This window comes from Bos grunniens, chromosome 3, assembly GCF_055505025.1.
Source record: "Bos grunniens cultivar Pamir isolate PY7600 chromosome 3, Bosgru_T2T1.0, whole genome shotgun sequence".
Classification (NCBI taxonomy): Eukaryota; Metazoa; Chordata; class Mammalia; order Artiodactyla; family Bovidae; genus Bos; species Bos grunniens.
This window is the reverse complement of record NC_141167.1, coordinates 7,342,149-7,351,353: the sequence shown is the minus strand read 5'-3', so window position 1 is coordinate 7,351,353 and position 9,205 is coordinate 7,342,149. Positions and strand designations below refer to the sequence as shown.

Here is a 9,205-nt window from a genome sequence, read left to right as displayed (position 1 = left end):
TTTGAGCCAGGTAACTTTCCTTCAGTGATGCCATTTATAATGATGAAAACAAAAGAAAACAATAAAATAGGAGAAAAGCTAAATAAATTGTGGCCCAGCTGTGTGTTAGAATACTACACTGACAAATGATTTTGTAAACTCTTTTCAGTGATGGAAAAACATTATACAATATGTACATTTTTTAAACAAATGAGTAAGAAAACAAGTGAATGGAAAGATGGCAGGAAATATACCAATATATCAAAATAGAAAGACCATAGACAATGTTTTTCTCTTTATCCTTTTCTGTATTTTCCAAAGCTTCAATAGTGAATATATGTTTTATAAGGTAAATCAGATCATCACCCTAGGCTGGGTTCCTCTTGCAGGTGAAAACACACTCCGAGCTCCAAAAGGTGAAGCACAAATCTCATCTCATCTGCTTTTTCTCTTCCTCTTCGAACCCTGCCCCTTCCCCACCTGCCACAGGGGACCCTGTGCTGTTTCTCCAATAACCCGAGCTCTGTCTTGCAAAGAGGCCACACACAAGCTGTTCCCTGTGCCTGGACCAGTGTTCCTGCTCCTTCCCCCACTCCTGCTCCCAGCATTTCTGGCTGGCTGCAAGTGAGAATGAAACAGCTTCTCCTCTCAAGGAGACTTGTCAGTCCAGCCGTTTTTCACATGTTGGAATGCATAGGAATCACTCTGAATGGTGGTTTAAAAAGCAGACCCTGGCCATGCCTTGCTTACCCTCAACCTCCTTCCAGAAAAGTTCTGGGCCCCCTAATATAGAAGAGCACCTGCCCTTTGCCTCCGAGGCTCCCTCACACATCGCAGTCACGTTATTGTTCATTTTCGTCATCACTCTAGGCAACACATGGTGATTTGCCTGGTACACAGCAAGCGTTCAAGCCACAGCTTTTGGATGAATTACACGTGTGAAAAGTAAAGTAATAAATGTATTTTAAATTATACTTTTTAATTTTAACATAGTCTTAGGCTTACGGGGAAGTTGCAGAGAAGAACAGAGAATACTCATCTATTCCACACCCAGTCTTCTCTAATATCTTATGTCAACATCTTATGTTACTATGATTTATTTACCACAGTGAATGAAGCAATGTTGATATATGACTATTAAATCAATCCCATACTTTATTCATTTTTGCTTAGTTTACCTAATCTAAGATAAAGATGTTACACTGTATGCAGTCATCAAACTGTCTTAGGCTCCTCTTGGGTGTGATGGTGCCTCAGACTTTTCTTATTCCTCGTGCCTTGTTTTTGATGACCTTGACAATTTTGAGTACTGGTCAGCCCTTTTATAGAATGTCTTTCAGCTGGAGTTTGCCTGATGTTATTCTCATTGTTGCGTGCGTGTGTGCCAAGTCGCTTCAGTCTTGTCTGATGCTTTATGACACTGTGGACTGTAGCCCACCAGCTTCTATGTCCATGGGATTCTCCAGGCAAGAATACTGGTGTGCGTTGCCATGCCCTCCTCCAGGGGATCTTCCTGACCCAGGAATTGAACCCAGGTCTCCCGCATCTCTTGCATTGGCAAGCAGGTTCTTTACCACTAGCTGTACCTGGGCAGCCCATTCTCATGGTTAGCTAGGGTTCAATATAACTGGAAGAAGGAAAATGTCCTTGCACAGTGTACCAGTCAGAATTCTGCAGAGAAACAGATTCAGCAGAATGCTCCTGTCTAGATACACAGTGAGATTTATTTTAAGGAATCAACTGACTTGACGGTGCGGGCCATGAGTCTGAAATCTGCAGTGTAGGTTCACAGGCTGGAGACTCAAGGAAACATGGATCTTGCACCAAGAGTCTGGAGGCAGGCTACCTTCTTTTTGGTGGGACCTTCAACCGACTGGACAAGGCTCACTCACAATATAGAGGATCATCTGCTGATTTAAATGCTGGGCTTCCCCAGTGGCTCAGACAGTAAAGAATCTGCCTGCAGTGTGGGAGACCCAGGTTTGATCCCTGGGTTGGGAAGATTTCCTGGAGAAGGGAATGGCTACCCACTCCAGTATTCTTGCCTGGAGAACTCCATACCTTGACTGTGACATCAGGATTAGCATTTGACCAAGCATCTGGCCACCAGAGCCTAACCAAGTCAACACAGAAAGTTAACAGATAGAAATGCTGAATCACATCTGATGGGATCCCCAGACACTTGGCTCCCGAACCAAGAAGCAGGGGTCGTGGGCTGGAAAGAAGCCCAACGGTAGCAGCAGTTGCCTGGCTGTTAACCTCTGAACCCCTGAACGCCTACGGGTCTCCATCGAAACTGCTCTTTACTAATTCCAAAGCAAACAGGACATCAGCCTGCCTGCACTGCAGGGAATTCAAAGGAAATCATGTTTATTTTCCCCTGGGAAAATATCAGAATCTGAGTTGATGGGAATATAACTAGAGAATACATAGACTGAATGGGAGACACGCAAAGGTTCAGTGTGAAGCTGAAGAGTACCCTGGGGTCTGTCCTGAAAGTGGTCTTCGATTTTGTAGGAAGTGACCCTCCACACTTCTCATTTCCTGGGTGGTCCCTCAAGCTTCCACAGTTTATTGTGACCCACGCAGTCAAAGGCTTTGGCATAGTCAATAAAGCAGAAATAGATGTTTTTCTGGAACTCTCTTGCTTTTTTGATGATCCAGCGGATGTTAGCCATTTGATCTTTGGTTCCTCTGCCTTTTCTAAAACCAGCTTGAACATCTGGAAGTTCACGGTTCACATATTGCTGAAGCCTGGCTTGGAGAATTTTGAGCATTACTTTACTAGCGTGTGAGATGAGTGCAATTGTGCGGTAGTTTGAGCGTTCTTTGGCATTGCCTTTCCCTCAAGCTTCTCTCCCTCTGGGGATGCTGGGTCATGATCATTGACCAGCTTTGCATTAACTCTGAACAAGCAAGCTTTCAAATGGCTTTCACAAGCTCAGTTTCACTCTACTTTTTACACAAGCACTTTAGGGATACTCACACACAGGTGATCCTGAATAGGGAAGGTTAACTCTGAAACATATTGTATCTGATTGTACATAAGAGCAAACCCCAGTTTGAAATGGCAAAGGCAATAAGAACATTAATCTTCCCTCATTAAACGAAGTCCAGAGACAGAGAGGGCCAAAAGGTTCCAGCAGGGCTAGTCTCCCGGTCCAGGAGCCTATGCAAAGTCCTGACAAGAAAGTTCTGCCCAGCACGGACGCAATGACAGAGATGATGACCTACGGGATCACTGGGCTCTTCTTCAGGACAAATTCCAACTTGATGTTTGGACCTATTGTGCCCGAGAGCACTAGTGACAGAGAGAGAGAGAGAAACCACATGAAAAGAGCCATGAGCAGAAGGCATGAGGTAGGGAATCAGACAGCGTTTAATAGGAACTAGGATGCACAGGAGGGCGGACGGGAGAGATCCCAGTAATCAACATGGAGGTGCACTCAGGGAGCAAGCAGGAGATGTGGACTCGTGGCTGGTGATTCTAACTACTTAACAATAATAACTAGGTTGTGCTGTGCTGAGTCACTTCAGTTGTGTCTGACTCTCTGCGACCCCATGGACTCTAACCCGCCAGGCTCCTCCATCCATGGGATTCTCCAGGAAGGAACACTGGAGTGGGCTGCGATGCCCTCCTCCAGAGGATCTTCCCAATCCCGGGATCCAACCCAGGTCTCCTGCATTGCAGGCAGATTCTTTACTGTCTGAGCCCCCAAGGAAGCCCTGGCAAAGGTTAACTTCAAGCTTTTTCCTAAGCAGGACTTTTTAACAAGCTAGCTGTTTTTCATTGTATATGCAAAAAGAACCAGTTTTGCAGTTTCAAAGGAGAAAACAAAGTTCATTTTAACCAGTTTTCTCCATATCTAAAGAAAATCATGGCTGCTGCTGCTAAGTTGCTTGAGTCGTGTCCAACTCTGTACGACCCCATAGACAGCAGCCCACCAGGCTCCCCCATCCCTGGGATTCTCCAGGCAAGAATACTGGAGTGGGTTGCCATTTCCTTCTCCAATGAGTGAAAGTGAAGTCACTTTCCTGTGTCAAAAAGTCACTTTTCCTTTCTGTAGACATAGTTTTACAGCTAAAATATAGAGCAAATAGTGCTCAAATTGACTGTGGTAACACGGGCAGATGGGCTGATAGAAACCTTGGATTGTCCCTCTGGGGAGCTGGGGTCTTTGTTTGATCAGAAGAATCTGAAAGGGTAAAGAAACTTGTGAGGGCAGGAGTGGGGGAAGCTGGGCTCCCCCTCCCCGCTGAGAAATAGGGGAAGTTAGAAAGGCAATCAGTCCTGAATATTCAGTGACAGGACTGATGCTGAAGCTGAAACTCCAATACTTCGGCCACCTGCTGTGAAGAACTGACTCATTGGAAAAGACCCTGATGCTGGGAAAGATTGAAGGAGGGAGGAGAAGGGGATGACAAAGGATGAGATGGTTGGATGGCATCACCAACTCAATGAACATGAGTTTGGGTAAACTCTGGGAGCTGGTGATGGACAGGGAGGCCTGGCATGCTGCAGTCCATGGGGTCGCAAAGTCAAACATGACTGAATGACTGAGCCGAACTGAACTGAGAAAGGGACTAGCTGATGGAGAAGGAGACAAAGCGTGTTGGGGGATCATGCAAGGCCTCAACAGGACAAAGAAAGGAGAGAGAAAGGGCAGTGGGGTGCACTGTTAGAACTGTGGGCTGGCTCAAGGGAGAGTCAACTTAAAACTAGGTTTTTATAACAGCCAATTTTAAGTCTATATGTCAATCAGTAGTTTTTAGACCTGATTTTAGCTGGGTGAAGCCTCTACAGAGGTATTTACACTGGTTTCCTTTTTTCTCTCTACCTGTAGATGTGTTTAGATAAACAAGTTGAATATCATTAACTATGACAACCTATACTTTGCTGTCTCTGTTCCCTGAAATTAGAAGGAACCCAGTCAACACATCAGCACAAGGTCTTGATGGTAGTTGGTAGTTGGTGGTTGGTGGTTTTATCTCTAAATTGTGTCTGACTCTTTGTGACCCCGTGGACTATAGCCCACAAGGCTCCTCTGTCCACGGGATTTCCCAGGTACGAATACGGGTGTGGGTTGTCGTTTTCTCTTCCAGGGCATCTTCCTGACCCAGGGTTTGAACCTGTGTCTCCTGCTTGCCTGGTGGATTCTTTACCAGTGCGCCTCATGGTCTTGATACTAGCATACACACACATCAACAGCATACACTAGGATTTGTGGAATGGACGAGTAAGTCAATAATGTATTTTCCTAAGCTTTGGCTAGCTGTGCTTTGGATGTGATTGTTACTCGTAATGTATAAGGGTCAAGTATGTTGGGAAGGAAATATTTTTGTCATCTATGCATACAACAGTCAGGTACGCTTTTCTCAAGCTTCAACGGAGCACCACTTTCATGTGACCATGGCCAAAGCTAAAACTCATGAATGGTGATCTGACAGCCACATAGAGCTCACATATGTGAATTGCATATGTGAAAATCCCATGGACGGAGGAGCCTGGTGGGCTGCAGTCCATGGGGTCGCTGAGAGTCAGACACGACTGAACGACTTCACTTTGACTTTTCACGTTCATGCATTTTGGAGAAGGAACTGGCAACCCACTCCAGTGTTCTTGCCTAGAGAATCCCAGGGATGGGGGAGCCTGGTGGGCTGCTGTCTATGGGGTTGCACAGAGTCGGACACAACTGAAGCGACTTAGCAGGAGCAGCAGCAGCAGAGCTCCTGTTAAATCTTTGTGAATTTGAGTTTAGGAATTCTGCAACATGTAACTCTAAGCAGGTCACTGATTTTGAGTTTACCACAATGTGTAAAAATATTTTTAAGATTTGTCATTGCTTCTGTTTGTTCATTTAAAGAATCTGATGCATATTTGAACGGTTTACTTTTGCAAAATTCAGAAGTTCCAAGAAATATAAGAATGGCTGAATAGTAGAAAGAGTTTTAGAAACTGTGGATAAACACCCAGCAAAACATCGAGGAATAAAGTAAGTAGATTGTAGAGGTAAAAATGAAGTTTGATGTTGATGATATTCCAGAGATTCCCAAGGAGAGGAAAGAGTTATTGGAGTGGGAAGAGCAGTGACTGTGGGACTCATCAAAGTGTAGGGCTGGAAGATTTGATCGATGGAGATAGATGTTCTCAGTGGTACGTGCTGCCCTGCAGAGCATGAACCTGGGACCAGAAGTCAGCTTGTCAAATACTTACAATATTATTGTGGTCAGCAGAATAATGTTCCCCCAGCAATGACCATGTTCTAATCCCTTGGTGAAGGGGAATTAAAGTTGCAGAACTAAGGTTGTTAATCAGTTGATGTTAAATAGGAAGAATATCTTGGATTCTCCAGGTGTGCCCAATATAATAATGTGTGTGTGTGTGTTAGTCGTTCATTTGTGTCCTACTCTTTGTGACCTTACGGACGGTAGCCCACCAGGCTCCTCCATGGAATTCTTCAGGCAAGAACACTGGAGTGGGTTGCTGCTCCCTTCTCCAGGGTATCTTTCAGACCCAGGGATCAAACCTGGGTCTCCTGCATCGCAGGTGGATTGGTTACCATCTAAGCCACCAGGGAAATCCCCAATATAATAAGGGTCCTTAAACATGGAAGAGGGAGAAAGACAGAAAGAGTAATGAAATGGGAAAAGGAACTCACCAACCCATTCTTGCTGGCTTTGAAGGAAGAAGGAGAGGCCTAGAGAAGCTGGATATGAGGTATGGACAGTCGCCCCATGAGTCTCCAGAAGGGACAGCAGCCCTGTGTTTCCCTGGTTCTGGCCCCCAGAGACTGAAGACAGACTTCTGAACCTCAGATCTTGTGAGATAATAAACTTGTGTTGTTTCTAGCTACCCCACTGGAGGTAATTTTCTGTAGCAGTGATAGAAAACCAATACAATTATACCAATCATTTTGAAGATGGTTTGCTTTGTCAGATACAGCTAATCCTTAATTTTTAGACTCTAAAGGGGATTCTAGTGAATGGTTTCAGAACCTCCTTCCCTTAAGACCTTGAATCTAGAAGGAAACTCTTTTTGGGAAATGGTTCACCTTAAAACTGAGACATGAATATGCCTGGGTCTTTCGTGGTCTTTCAACTTCCCTGGTGGCTCAGATGGTAAACGCGTCTGCCTACAATTCAGGAGACCCAAGTTCACTCCCTGGATGGGGAAGATCGCCTGGAGAAGGAAATGGCAACCCACTTTTTTACTCTTGCCTGGGCAGAGAAGTGTGGGCAGAGAAGCCTGGTAGGCTACAGGCCATGGGGCCACAAAGAGTTGGAGACGACTGAGCGACTTCACTTTATTTTCACTTCATGGTCTTCGAAGGTCTTTCCTAGGACAGGAGTCTGTTGATTCCCAGCTCATTCTTCACGCTTTGGAATCAATATAATTAGAGGGCCATGCCTTGACCCCTTAAAGGAGGCAGGTCTCCCTGTTAAGATATTTCAATTATATGCCGAACTTTGCTCAAATGATGGTCACGTCTGTCTTGCCCTGGAGTATTAACTCCTTCACGACAGGGAGTTCTTTTGTCACATTTTAAAATAATTGTCAAATGAATATTTCCAGCATCATTAATTTAACATTCTAAACAGTAAAAGGTCAAATGTGGAAAGAAGGGAGGTTGGGTGAAAGATATATGAATGGTCTTTTTATTTTTTAAAGGGCCAAAAATTTGGATAGAGCAAGTTCAGTTCCTCTTTACGTGGCTGTGTTTCACATCTGTAGAAATGGACTTCTGTGCTCAACTTGCTGACAACACTCTGTGGCTCAGACTGAGGTCACTTACTTTCAAGTCATGTTTCCACTCATGTTAATAGCTGCTCTAGATTAAGTACTAGTTTAAAGTTGAATTACATGTAAGTCTGTATTTATACAAGTGGAGTTTAAGTAAAGAATGAAATCCATGGACAGACGTTTAGCATTGCACCTCTGCTTAAAACATTTAAAACAATCAAAAGGAAGTATTGCTCCTGGGAGCCATTCCAAATCTGTGTAAAATGAGACCCCTCAAAATCAGGAAGTGGAATCCAGTCTTGATGTGGACACTACCAACGTTAAGCACCAAACGCGTTAACTGACATGAATCTCAGAGTCCAGGTCCTAGATCTACTGGGAGCTGACCTCACCTTCCCTGCTGTGCGGTGCTCTGGTGCCCTGGGATGGTGGGGCCACAGGCCCTGTTATAACGGGAAGACAGGATTCCCTGTGACAGGGAAGTGGGCTCCTGGGGTGATGGGGTGGCTGGTGGTGGAAAGGACCCTGGGCACAATTGGCCTAAGTCTCACTGGTGAGGCGGGGGAGGGACAGGTGATTCCGCCTTAGATTCATGCACGAGCTGGTGGGGGAGGGTGGAGGGGGAACTTGCAGATGGGAGGGAGTTTGGGGAGCTCAAGGCCTTGGCTCCAAGCTCAGAGCACAGCCCAGGGGAGGTGTGGTGGGGGGTTGACCAGCTGGCCAGGAAGACTGAAATTTCCTTTGATATCAAATGTTCTTCTGTCAGTCCCCAGGATCCATCCCCTCAGGCCCTGACTCCCTGGGGTTGTGTTTCCAGAACTCTGCTCCTCCTCTGGAACCTTCCCTGGTTTCCTGGGCCTTTAGCTTTTCCACCTCAAGGAGAATGTGGACTAGAGGACCTGCTTGTTCCCAGGGAAGGAGAAGGCCACCCTGTGTCAGGGTCTATGGGGTCTGTTCATATCAGGCAGGAAAACTCACCTCCCAAGAAGTTTATGGCTCACTCAGTGACGTGAAAGTGAGGGTGCGGAAGCAATAAACACAGGGCGAGACCAAGATGCGGAGAGCAGGTGAGCACGGCCGTCTCGGCAGGACAGAGTCGTCTCCCCTCTTCACAGCCTCTCTTGCCTCACCCGCTTCTGTGGGTACCACCCAACTTCTCGCCTTTCTGGAACCTAGCAACCAGCCCACCCGCAGAACCCACTTCCTCAGGAAGTGCTGGGAGGAGCTGGTAACCCAAGGGGTGGGGAGTGGGGGGGTGGGGAGACAGAGCTTGTGCAGAGAAAGAGGGAGACACACACACCCAGCTCCGAGGTTTCTCTTAATCCGTCAGAAACCGGCCTTTTGAGGTGGCCCAATGGCACCCCACTCCAGCACTCTTGCCTGGAAAGTCCCATGGGCAGAGGAGCCTGGTAGGCGGCAGTCCGTGGGGTCGCTAAGAGTCGGACACAACTGAGTGACTTCACTTTCACTTTTCACTTTCATGCA

General features: G+C 46.1%; 1 long non-coding RNA gene across 1 annotated transcript; it reads right to left on the bottom strand.

The window, feature by feature from the left end:
* Positions 1–1,111: 1,111 nt before the first annotated feature.
* On the bottom strand, positions 1,112–8,871 carry LOC147374904 (uncharacterized). The gene is made up of 2 exons (XR_015161492.1): positions 8,699–8,871; positions 1,112–3,280 (listed from the first exon to the last, which is right to left on the bottom strand). It is a non-coding gene; the product is annotated as an uncharacterized LOC147374904 (long non-coding RNA).
* Positions 8,872–9,205: the final 334 nt, after the last annotated feature.